This window comes from Quercus robur, chromosome 10, assembly GCF_932294415.1.
Source record: "Quercus robur chromosome 10, dhQueRobu3.1, whole genome shotgun sequence".
NCBI classification, from domain to species: Eukaryota; Viridiplantae; Streptophyta; class Magnoliopsida; order Fagales; family Fagaceae; genus Quercus; species Quercus robur.
Genome location: NC_065543.1, coordinates 4,694,016 through 4,706,265, shown reverse-complemented (window position 1 = coordinate 4,706,265; position 12,250 = coordinate 4,694,016). Strand labels below are relative to the sequence as shown.

Here is a 12,250-nt window from a genome sequence, read left to right as displayed (position 1 = left end):
TCTTATTTGCTTAAAATTAATTTTTTGTCCCTCCTTTAAAATAGTTGGCCAAACAATGTGCACATAAATAGCACTTATTGGCTTATTGCTTTCTCTTGCCATCATCTCAAGAAATTATTGGCACTCAACAGGCTAACCCCTACTTCACGTGAATCACGTGAAGAGCGAGCCCAAATCATGAGTCCCATATAGAGATCCACCCTCATGTGCTAAGGGAATGGAGTCTGCCTATGTGGACTTATTATTTCATATTCATTGTCCATTAAGTTATTCTTAGTTTCACCAAAAGTATTAAGTACCAAAAGTATTGATTCTCACAAAAAGTATCAAAAGTATTATATAATAATAATAATTGTAGGGATATAGCCAATCATATGTCCAATTTTATAATTTGCTAACTTATGTGATTATGAGTGGTAGACATACATTTTTTGCCTTGTACAATCCATCACTTTACATAAGTCACTAACAATTGCACAACTCAATAAGTTGTGAAATTAAGTATAGAAATGGTTGTGTTCGTAAGTGGACTCATTAGATATAGGCAGCAGCACTACAAGGGTTTGATGTTGTAGCATTTGGTGTGTGTGAGGGACTTAATAAGCAAAGTGAAGTGTTTGATATTGTTGCATTAGGCGTGTGTGAGGGACAAAAAACAAAGTTTGGGCTTATGCGTTAGTGTGAGAGCATCTTTCAGTGTGCTAAGGATTTTGTTTAATTTATGTTTCCGACAGTTAGTGAGTATACGTGACATTTTTATTATTGATATTGGATTTTTTTGGTTAGGGTTCCATGTTGACGCAAGAGACATCTCAAACCATGTAACATGGATGGAGGAGCATCCAAGTTTTATAGAGCAAGCTATTTCTCATGATGTATTGGTTTCATCTTACGAATAAAATTTTTATAATTCTCTTAAAAAAAATTAATACCAATATCCTTAATCATTGATCAGTTCCTTAAGATGCTTAAGGGAATCCCTTTGTCATCCAAAGTAGAACTAGTTATTCTTTTTTCATGACATAAATCTATATGAAAATTAAACAACCTAGGTAGCATTATACCTTACCTTGGAACTGAGTTTTCAGGTTGATCTCCGACTTGGTTGGACTTGGGCGAGACTCTTTGACAATATCCAAAATATTGTTTTAAAGAACGACAGAAGATTATAAAGCTTAATTTCAAGAGAAGTGCTACAAAGACAATATTTTCATAACACTTTCATAACATTTTTTTGAGTAAAACTAAAATTAAAATATAGTCCTTAAAAAAATAATAATATAGCATTGTACATTAGGTTATTATACTTAAATTGTGATCCAAAATCATTGTACAATTATTTTTAATTGAATATTAAAAATTACTATAGTTCAAAAAAAATTGAGAAAAAAAAAAGTTTAAGCACATTTTTTCTTAAAGGAGAAGTATCCTAAAAATTATACTATGAATATTAAAAGATCAATTAATTATAAAAAAGACAAAGAATGGACATGACCCTCATAACAACAATTTAATTGAAACCAAATTAAACTCACATCTTCAATTCATTTTTTTTTTTTCTGATTATTGTTCTAATTTTTTAATATCAGTAAATCACATACTATAGTAACTATACTCTCAAATTAATTCTTTGGGTGATGCCGTTCTTATTATAGTGGAAGTGCCATATAGAGATTGAAATTCACACTATTTTGTAACCTAAAGAATAATAATTACGCCACATGAAACAAATGTCACTAATTTGAATCTCTTATTCCCTCTATTTTTCTTGCTTATCCAAACAAAAATGTGATCAGGGAAAAGATGTTCTCAACTATTGCATCTTTGGCTAGTTACGGGTAAAATATAAGTCAACTTAATTGACTTAGTTGTTAGAAATTTAAAGCCATATTTGTTAGTAATACAATTAATGTCTAAACCATATGTTACTAATTAATAACAAATATAAGTCAACTTAAATAGAAATACGTCCATTACTTTAACTACTAACTGTAGGGAAATATCCTCCAAACATTTGTATGACAGCAAACAAGTTGGCCTCTTAAGTAGGACAGCTAGGCTGATGAAAAGAGAAGACTGCAAACATTAATTGAAGTTAGTATTATTCAATGCTTTGGTAGAGATGTAAAAGATATTATTTGTGAAATGAAATCAATGCGTATAAGATGGTTGATCTCCATATGTATACCTCAATGTACAGTAAAATGTTGAAGTCACTGGCTGAAGCCATGATAACAACATAAGATTCAATAGGTGGATGAATAAATACGAATTCTGTTTAGTAAAAAGGATCCATTGCTTAGTACTCCCTCCGTCCCACTTTGTTTGTCCTCTATTCTATTTTGGGATGTCCCAAATTATTGTCCTGTTTCTAAAAATAAAAGTTATTAGTTTACTAATGTTCCTATTATACCCCTAAGCCTCATTAAGAATAACTCTTTTTAAAAAAAGCTGATAAATTTATTTAAGGGTAGTTTTGTAAACTTATACATTTTTATAAGGCAGACAAGATAATAAATGATGTTCCCTTAAAATGTTTGACTTTTCAAACAGGACAAACAAAGTGGGACGGAGGGAGTATATAGATAGGAAATGGCGTAAAAGCTAAGCCTCACATTACATATTGTTGGTTGTCAGCATTCTGGTGCCAACTAGTAGGAACTACGAGATGAGACCATGGATTCCTTCAGTATCCAAGGATTGTGGACCAACCATAGAATCTTGTTCAACAAGTGCAATACATTAGCTATCCATTCTATGTTTGGGCAGTAAGCTGGAGAAAGACAGTCATCATTCTTAAGGCCAATTAATGATCATTAGAAAATTTTTAGGGAAAAAAAACCAAAAAAAAAAGAAAAGAAAGAAAACTCAGAAATTATAGAATGGCTTACCAAAACCCATATTCAAATTTCAACATTCTCCTCTTTATTGGGAACTTTATCTTCTGCCAAAAGTCTAAAAACAAAATTTTATAGTTTGTCATTGATTATATCTCAAGATTGAACATTCAAGCTGATCATCAATATGTAAGTAGACAAATCACAGATGTTGTATATAAAAGTGCTGATGTCATTTCCTATCGAATATTATTCGAAATGATTCTCTGAAAAGTCTCAGGGATAAAAGTAAATAAAAAACAAAAGACAGAAAACTCAAGAATAGTTATATGGCTTACCAAAATCCATAACTTGATCTCAGGCAAAAATGCATCAAATTCGAGTTTCAAGTTGTTCTTCCTTATTGGACTCTTCAATTTCTTGCACAAGCTAAAGACAGAATTTCACAGTCTCTGTAATTGACTATTTCAATAGATTGAATATTCAAATAAAGATATATATGATAATAACAGTATGTAAGGTTAATCATAGATGCATACCTCAGAATCTATAAAAGTGTTGAAGTCACTACTACGACAACTTTAAGTTAGGGAGCCATAACATAAAATTTGAAAAGGGGACAAATTGTCAGAAACCGACTATATTCAAGAAAGAAAAGAGCTATTTCTGATTATATAGATAGGAAATGGAAGCAACTATGGCATAAAGTGTAAACCAAAGGAAAGCCTAGGCCATACTTGATGCATTGTTGCTGGTGATACTAAATATACCCAATCAACAATTGCAGATACATACACAAGTTATGGTTCCAGTTGATCTGCAACCAGAAATTTTTGAGGAAAAAATAAGAAGAAAGAAAACTCAAGACAATAAATTTAATGTAGGTTGAGAATCACTTGAAGCAATTCAATCATAAGTAATACAACTTACTGACCATTATAATTTGATCTCAAAAGAAAAAATAGGCTAACCCACTTGCTCAATTTGTTTTGAATTTCAAGTCGAACTTCCTTCTATTGTACACTGCACAGTAAACCAGACTTTAAGTTCATTTACAAATCTAATTAAAATAGAATAAATACTTTTTCATTGATTATTTCTCAAGTTCAATAATAACTTCATATAAATTCAGAGTATCAACAAACTTTGGTGAAGTCTGAAATTTGAATAACTAAATAGCCTTAATTAATCCAAAATTGCTAAGTCAAAACTTAACAAATGAAGACAATATAATAGAAACTAAAGAGTCCCAATCAATACATTGCTGGTAGCCCAAAATAAACACATAACACACACACACAATCTCAAGAAGTTATGAATTGACTTTTCAAATGAAAATACTTGATTTCTGTTGTAGGGAGGAAATTTGAAGATCTAAAGTATGCTATGCAGAAAAATATGTTGAACCATATAAACAAACAAAAATTCTAAGAAAACTATGAAAAAATAAGTGCATTAGCCTTTCTATTTCAAAGTGAAATATTAAACAAAAGGACATTTGAGAAAAAAAAAATACTAATTTTAGATTCTTTTGAGCTTAGATTAGGAATCAAAAGTTTATCTAGATATTTACAATCTTAAATTATCTATGCTGAAGTACAAGAACTCTAATTGGGAAATGGAGTATTTCCAGCATCTGCCAGTTAGCAAGGTACCACCCCCTTCTTGCTGGTTGCATCTGTTTAAAGACAGCTCATCAAATAAATGAAAGGTTCTCCAACTATAGTGGAAAGGCATCCAGTCTCTCTTGTCAACTCTTTGATTTTTAAATATGTTACTTACACTTGTTGAAAAAGATAAGGCAGCAACTTGAGCATAGGTCACCACCCACATAATGTTTGATTTGTGTGCAACATGAAATGTCAGACAACCTTTAAACAAAAATAAGAAGAAAAAAAAAAGAAGCAAGTTCCTCCAACAATTCAACAAATAATTTTTCATTCTTCTATGGATCCAGATTACGTTACCAAAGTCAGATAACACCCCAAAACAGAGTATGTAACTAGAAAATCATAATGAGTATGCAATTTAGCGCATTTACTTCCCCATTTGACAGCATATGAGAATCTTCAGTAATAGAGAAAACTTAGATTTTGCAATGTGTAATCCAGTCTCAGAAGTGTTAAATAGCATAGAGTCTCAACTTTAGATTTTGAAACACTACCCAATATATAGATCCATGTCGGTGATTAGAAAATGGTAAAGAAAAAAAAAAGTTCCAAAATGAAAAACGTGGAAAAGAGCAAATTACATTACCTTAAAGAACTCCATATAACATGCACACATCATCAAGCTCCCCATTGCTGTCAATTTTCCACTGAAATATAAAGCAACAATGAATTTGAAAGAGAACAACAAATTTAGTAAATAGTATACAAATTTTAGCAAAAAACAAAGAAGCAATGAAATCAATTTAAAAGTCCATCTATTGTGATTCAAAGTGAATAATCTTTTATCTTTGGTCCACTATAACTAGTCTCTCCTTTTCAAAGTGAACATTAAAAATATACAGTTTCGACTATAATCTAAGGCTTCACAAGTCTATAAGTTAAAATAAAACTTCAACTACTGTGTCAAATCTTCCACTTAGATTTCCAAAGAGAGGGATTGCACTCCATCTTTACTGCCCCACCCTAACACGATCAATATTAATGACACAATCTGAGGATATAAATAGTATCAACAAAATAAAGATGAAATTATATCTAAACTTACAAACTCACCCCAAAATTTTGCAGGTCTTGGAATTTGTAATAAGTAGGGAAAGAATTCAAATATTTTCCTATCCTTACCGCCCTGACTGGGTTCAGAAGGAAATATCATATTCCTTCTTTTCCCTGCCTTGAATTTCGTCAAGAAGAGCACATTATGGCTAGTATTGATATAAAGTGTCTATTTTTCATTTTTGAATATGACATAGGTGCTTGGTAATTAGTGATCCTCAATTTTCCTTTTCCCTTTAGCTATATATATTTTTCTGAACTTATAATGCCCTAACCATAATAAATATAATCCTAGAACTTTGAACTACAATTGAAAAGCTAGATTTCAAGAAAAGAGAGCAATTATTGGGTCAATTGTTAAAAGTACAAAAGAAAATCTGAAAATTGGCTAAATCTCAAGAACAATATAATATTGGGAAAATATCAATAATTTTGTGTGAATTAAAACTTTATCCATGACACTTATGCAAGCATTATTATAATATATTTTTTTTAAAAGAAAAAAGAATCCATTTTTCATGCATTATATTATGTTGGGGGAAGGGCAAGAAAAAAGAAATTAACAAAACCTTCCCAAGAGAGTCAAACACTGAAGTACACAAACCTGTTCATGCATTAGTGGACCTCAGTTGAAATTCAAGAATCAAGTCTTCCTACAGACACATTATGCCCAAATTATGAGAAAAACTTGAAGAAAGTGAATATTTTAGGAAAGAAATAACAAATACTTTATGAATAAAAATTTGGTATTTTATTCTTATATGAAAAAAAAAAAAAAAAAAAACATACTAGTACTAGAGAAGAGATAGAGCAGAAAGTCAGTTTTGGATGGACTTACCACCAGCTTTTTCTGATATCACATAAGCTTCAAAATGCTTCTAGGTGGGTGACATAACAGTCTATCTGCTTTAGATGACAATCTTGGAAAACCTGGGGCATTACCTTCGGTACATCCTTCCTTTTAATGATGAAAATCTTGGACAATCAAATGTCTAATAGCTTCCATAATGTGGTTTGGCATTGTATGGGAGCGGGCATTGTATGGGAGCACATACATCAGCTATGAGGAATCACAATTGCTATATGCTGTTCCTAAGTAGAATCTTCCCATTTCATCTACAATGGGATACTAGGGCCATCAGTAATAGATTAAACAATTTAAATTCCACAAATGAAAAAGGATTGTTACCCAACTATATACACAAAGGATTATAATATGTAGTGATTATTCTTAATAACCATTTGATATGAAAACATAGTTGTAGCACATGAAACAAGCACAAAGGATTCCTCAATTTATTGTTGTTAATGTATGTGGCCAGGGATCAATATCCAAAAACTTGAAAAATTTATTCAATTGAGCTCACACACTAGTCAAGCTTCCAGTGTTTGAAGGAGAATAGAACCTCAAGTTCTTCAAAAGTTGAACCCATCCTGAGAGGGCCCACTTGGAAAACTGAGAAAGTCTATAATCAAGAAAAAGAACAATAATTCCCTCTATAATTTGAATAAATCCTTTACTTTGTTTTGCGTATATGAACTTACAATCTCTAGTGCTCAATTTAATTAGCTAGCTTTTGAAGTTTTCAAATGCAAAAGCTTAATGTATATGCCCCTTGGTTTTCAATGATTGAATGGCTAAATAAAGAACACAAGATGTTGCTAGATTCATAAGAGAGACGAAACATGTCAACAATTTAGAAAGAAAAAACAAAGGAAAAAGATGAGGGCAGTGATGATTTGCCAAGTTTAGTTACCTTCAAGCATAAATTGTATTGTATTATTACAATATGGTGGTCCCAATTGTTGGGATATAAGCAATATTAAATTTCTTAAGTACTTGCTCCAGTTGTACTAATAAAATACTACCAACACTAATCATGTCAAAAGAAATTCATAGAATATTTTGGATTGACAAAATTTTCTTTTCATTTTTCTATGCAACAGGTTTGTATATGTTGTAGGAAAAGTGATAGGGAAGAGGGGATCTTTGGCATGAATAGTATATTTGTTGGATTCATACAATACTTCATAAATGAGAAGAGAAGAAAACCTTACCAACTTTAAAAACTTCTATTAAACTCTATTGAATTATTCAAATTGTTCTTCCAGCTAAATACAATATATATGTTGTCACTAGCACATGCACATCAAGACAATATAGTTCATTAACAAAGAAAAAGATTGGGGGAAACTAAACTGAGATAGGAAGAAAGTAGGGCAATTATGAATAGAATCGGTTGATTTATGGTAAAGCATTAGAGAAGAGATGAGGATTAAGTTTAAGAAAACGTACCACACATACTGTTGCGATAATATATATGTGAACTTCAAAACAGATTCCTCTTTTTAAACCATTCCCCATCTTTGGACCAGGATGTGTCGTCGCCCTCAACACATCTATTTATTTAACTTTAAGACAGTTATGAATGGATAGGCATATAGCAATTTGGGGATCAAACGCATGAAATCCACTTCAGGGAGATAAGTAAGGTCCTTGCATCCTATAAGTACCAAATGTTGAAGAGAGAAAAGTTAGTCCAACGACTCTAGCAAATTGTACATTCCATAATATCAACAATTTCAGAAAACAGTAGATGAAATAAAGAAATAAGAAGAATAGAAGATGAGATTTGGGGGAACTCACAAAATTTTAATGAACTCCAATCAGATAGGAATCAAATTGACACCCCCACTACTGTGTGCAATTGTTAGCCACTCTGGCAGCAACCATAATAAGCAATATCTAGCTTTTGCTTTAAAGTGAGCATTACATTGGCAATAACTCCTAAGAAATTCTTGACCAATTTAAGAAACCTTCCTCTTGGCTAACACCAGAGACATCTCTTTAGTAAGGGAATTGGACCTCTTGAGGAGAGAAAATGTTAACCCATGATCCATTTAAGTACAGTATGCAGGTCTTGTATGAAACCATCCGTTTCTACTAGAGCAGAATGTTAGGGTCATTAGTAACAGAAAATAATTAGTTTTAATTCACAAATGCTAAATCCATTAAAAAAGATCCACTCAAGCCATCAAAAACAAAAAACAAGAAAAACATGAGAAAATTTTATACAAAGAAAACTTCAAATGCAAGTATTGCTTTTGACTTTACAAAGTTCTACAGTTTATGAGGTCATAAAAAAATTATATAAATAAATTTAAGAGCTTATCTCTTAAAGAGATTAAGAGAGATAAGCTTTTAAAATTTTTAATCCACCAATAATTGAATGGTTAAATAAAATTACAAAATAGTAGTGGGAGTACGTTATAAATTTTAATAGCAAAACCAGAGGAGAAAACAAATTTGGTTGGCAAGTTAGATACCTCCATGCCTAAATTGTAAATTGTATCCATCCCAATGTTCAGATTTTATGAAGGTTTGTCCAATTGAGTGCTAGTCCAACAGTAATCTAGGTACTGTTTGGATCACGTCCACGACCACGCGTTTTGCGTTTCAGCTTTTTTTTTTTTTTTTTGGACCAATGCACCATGCACTGTTCCTAAGACATGAACAGTGCAAATAGACAAATGAATAGTATTTTTTAGTGTGAACAGTAACCGGAAATTATTATTTTTTAATTGTTTCCAGTTTTCAGTTTTTAGCAAAATAAACGGTATCCAAATGCACCCCTAATCATGCCAAAATAATTTTATAAAAATACTACCGAATATTAAATCCAATGATAGAAGAGAATAGAATATGCAATTCAGGATACTTTAACTGATCTAATCAGAAATTGCCAAAACATTTAAAAAAAAAACAAAAGAATTTGGCGGAAACTTAAAGAGAGAAAAGAATCAGAGGCAATTAAGAATATAATATTGATTTAAATGAGAGTATGATAAGTGGATTTGACTACACATACCGCTTGTTCAAACTGCTTCAGAAACTTATATCCAGATCATGATATTTGGAATATGGGCAATTTTGTACCGCTCTTTTCCACCAATTGCACAACTTTCCTTTAACTTGGAGCAACTGAAGATGCGCAGAGTTTGAAGAGAAGAAAGCTTGGTCAACCACTCAGGCAAAGTTTCCATGCCATCAAAGTCAGATATGTAGAGACTTTTATGGGCAGTCAAGACTTGAATATTGTCCGGTATAGACTTAAGTTTAGGCCACCCTTTCAAGTCTAAATGTTGCAGTGATGCGTGCAAGTGTTCGATAAAAACGAGACTCGGGAAATCATCCAGCTCCTTACAAAACTCGCCAATCACCAAAGTCTACAAGCGGGTGAGAGATTCTAACCCCTCTGGGAGACTCGTCAATTTAGGACAATACCAAATTTGTAATTCGATAAGAGAAGGCAATCCTCTTAAACCAGGTATTGATATCAGATTATCACAATACCTAATTTTTAATTGGGTAAGAGAATGTAACTGTCCTAGATTTGGAGTTGATTTTAATTTATCACAAAACTGAATCGTTAGTAGGGTAAGAGACGTGCATGATTGTAGCCCAGTAGGTAGAATAACACACCCAGATATCTCCAAGCGTTGAAGATGGGATGGGACACCTTGTATTTGTAATTTCCAACAGCGTTCCATTTTAAGCGATCGAAGAGAGGTGCAGGAGGCCCATACATCCTCATGTGACACGATGGACTCCAAATCGGCCCATCCCGATATCATCAGAGACATAAGACTCGCATTGTTTTGCAATAACTTCTCTGGCAGACAAGCAAGTTCTGAAATATTACAAACCTCTAGGGACGTGAGTGTGGTAAGCTTGCTAATAATGTTTTCAAATGTCGTGCTAAGCATGTCACTAATGTCTAATTTCTTAAGACTCGAAAAATGACATGGAGCACTTGTCAGTTGGCTACAACCTTCAATGGTCAACTCCTCAAGGCAAGGAAACACCATTAGGCCTGTTGTTGTTGCTGGCTCCATCACATCCGTCCATTCCACTAGATTGGGCATTTCGCTCAAATTAAGTTTTCTCAAAGCTGGGAAAAACGTAGTGCCATCACTTCCATTCTTATTTTTACTGTAAAACTCAGTTCCAATATGTCTTACACCATCCATACCTTCTATTGTAAGAACCCTAAGATGGGGTAGAAGCCCAAGAGTGGGAAGAACCTCACATTTTTTGCAATTCCTAAATTCAATCTCAATTAAATTGCCTAATTGCAAAATTCCATCCCAAGCATCAAGGCTTGTCAACATCCATGATGGGAATTTCTTTCCTCCAAAGCCATCAATTGTTAAGCTCTTCAAACATTGATGAGGCTCGAGACCTTCCAACACCTCTTCATCATTCTCGTAGTTGCCTTCTCTTTTCCATATGGCCCAGTGAAATCGCAACATGCATATTTTGGCCTTTTCTCCTAAATTTGCTCTTCGGGCTTCTTCTTTATCTCTCACATGCTCTAGATTCCAGAGGTTTAATTTTCCTCTAAGTTGATTTAAGCATCCCAATTCCTCAATCCGATGACCTGCATCTTGACCCACAATAAAACATCGCAATGTTTGTAGACAGGCGAAAATGGCCAACTGGCCTTAAAATCATAACTATCTAGTTAGTAGGTGCTGTTTAGAAACATATTTTGTTTATAGCATCTCGAGTCTTAAAGAGTCGATTTTGGGCTTCAAAATTGACTCTTTGAGGCTCGATTTGTATGTTTAGACCGGTTCTGATATGGCACTTTGTCCACATGGATGTCCACCTGGAAATCGAGTCTCTAAGACTCGATTTCAAACCCAAAATTTTTTAAAAAAAACTCCAAGTCACTACGCAAATCAGATCAGATCAGAGGGAAAGAAAGAGAAACACACAGTCAGATCAGATCAGAGGGAGAGAAACAGAGAACCTCACCGGCGCGTCCTGGGGCTCGCGCCGGCCAGCGTCGCGCGCGGCCTGGGGCTAGCGCTAGCCCCTGGCCGCGCTCGACGCTGGCCGGCGCGAGCCCCAGGCCGCCTGGGTCGCTGGTCAGTTTCTGGTCATGCCGCGCGCGCCTGGGTCTCCGATCTCGATCTTCTCTCCCTCTCTGTTTCTGGTTTTCTTTTCTTTTTTCTGGGTTTTTCTCTGGTGTTTGGTTTGGTCTGAGTGATATATATAGGGCTTAGAAATCGAGTCTTAGAGACTCGATTTCCATGTAAATGCCATGTGGCACCTCTGCCACATCAGAGTTGGTCCGAGCTACAAATCGAGCCTTAAAGACTCGATTTTGAAAAACAAAATCGACTCTTTAAAACTCGAGATGCTATAAACAAAATATGTTTCTAAACAACACCTACTAACTAGATAGTTACGATTTTAAGGCCAGTTGGCCATTTTCGCCTTGTAGACACGTCAATTGCCCTATATCCTTAAGATTTTCATTAAAGCCAGAAGGGATATAAATATGCCTTAAGTTTATCAATTGTTTTAGACCTTCAAGAGGCTCTCTGACATATGGGCAACCTTCGATTCTTAAAGTTTGCAAATTGTAGAGTTTGGTGATGGACTTTGGTAATGCTCTGATGGATAAACTTGCGACGCTGAGAAGCCTCAAATGTATTAAAAGGCCAACTGAACTTGGCAATTCTTTTATAGAGTCTCCATTTAATTTTAGAACACGTAAGCAATTAAAATTTAATAATGTGTTGCCAAGCACAACATTTTTAGAAACAAATGTGCGCAATCTCCTAACATCATCTTTTGAAGATGGAATTCTTGGTACAATTTTACCATCAAATTCGATG

At 33.7% G+C, this 12,250-nt stretch overlaps 1 protein-coding gene and 2 long non-coding RNA genes across 9 annotated transcripts in view; all 3 read right to left on the bottom strand.

Moving 5' to 3' along the window:
- LOC126703753 (putative disease resistance protein RGA3) overlaps positions 1–12,250 on the bottom strand; it is a 41,494-nt gene that overhangs the window by 6,075 nt on the left and 23,169 nt on the right. The gene's annotated exons all lie outside the window — the stretch shown is intronic.
- LOC126701441 (uncharacterized) lies at positions 1,744–3,265 on the bottom strand. Of its 5 annotated transcripts, none has more exons than XR_007647355.1 (5): positions 3,176–3,265; positions 2,892–2,955; positions 2,616–2,773; positions 2,189–2,274; positions 1,744–2,076 (listed from the first exon to the last, which is right to left on the bottom strand). It is a non-coding gene; the product is annotated as an uncharacterized LOC126701441 (long non-coding RNA). The 5 variants fall into 5 exon arrangements; XR_007647356.1 differs by having other exon boundaries at positions 1,745–2,076; positions 2,189–2,220; XR_007647357.1 differs by having other exon boundaries at positions 1,745–2,076; positions 2,189–2,220; positions 2,621–2,773.
- On the bottom strand, positions 6,593–8,305 carry LOC126701444 (uncharacterized). Of its 3 annotated transcripts, XR_007647363.1 has the most exons (4): positions 8,208–8,305; positions 7,857–8,064; positions 7,619–7,696; positions 6,594–6,676 (listed from the first exon to the last, which is right to left on the bottom strand). It is a non-coding gene; the product is annotated as an uncharacterized LOC126701444 (long non-coding RNA). The 3 variants fall into 3 exon arrangements; XR_007647365.1 differs by lacking the exon at positions 7,619–7,696 and having other exon boundaries at positions 6,593–6,676; XR_007647364.1 differs by having other exon boundaries at positions 7,619–8,064.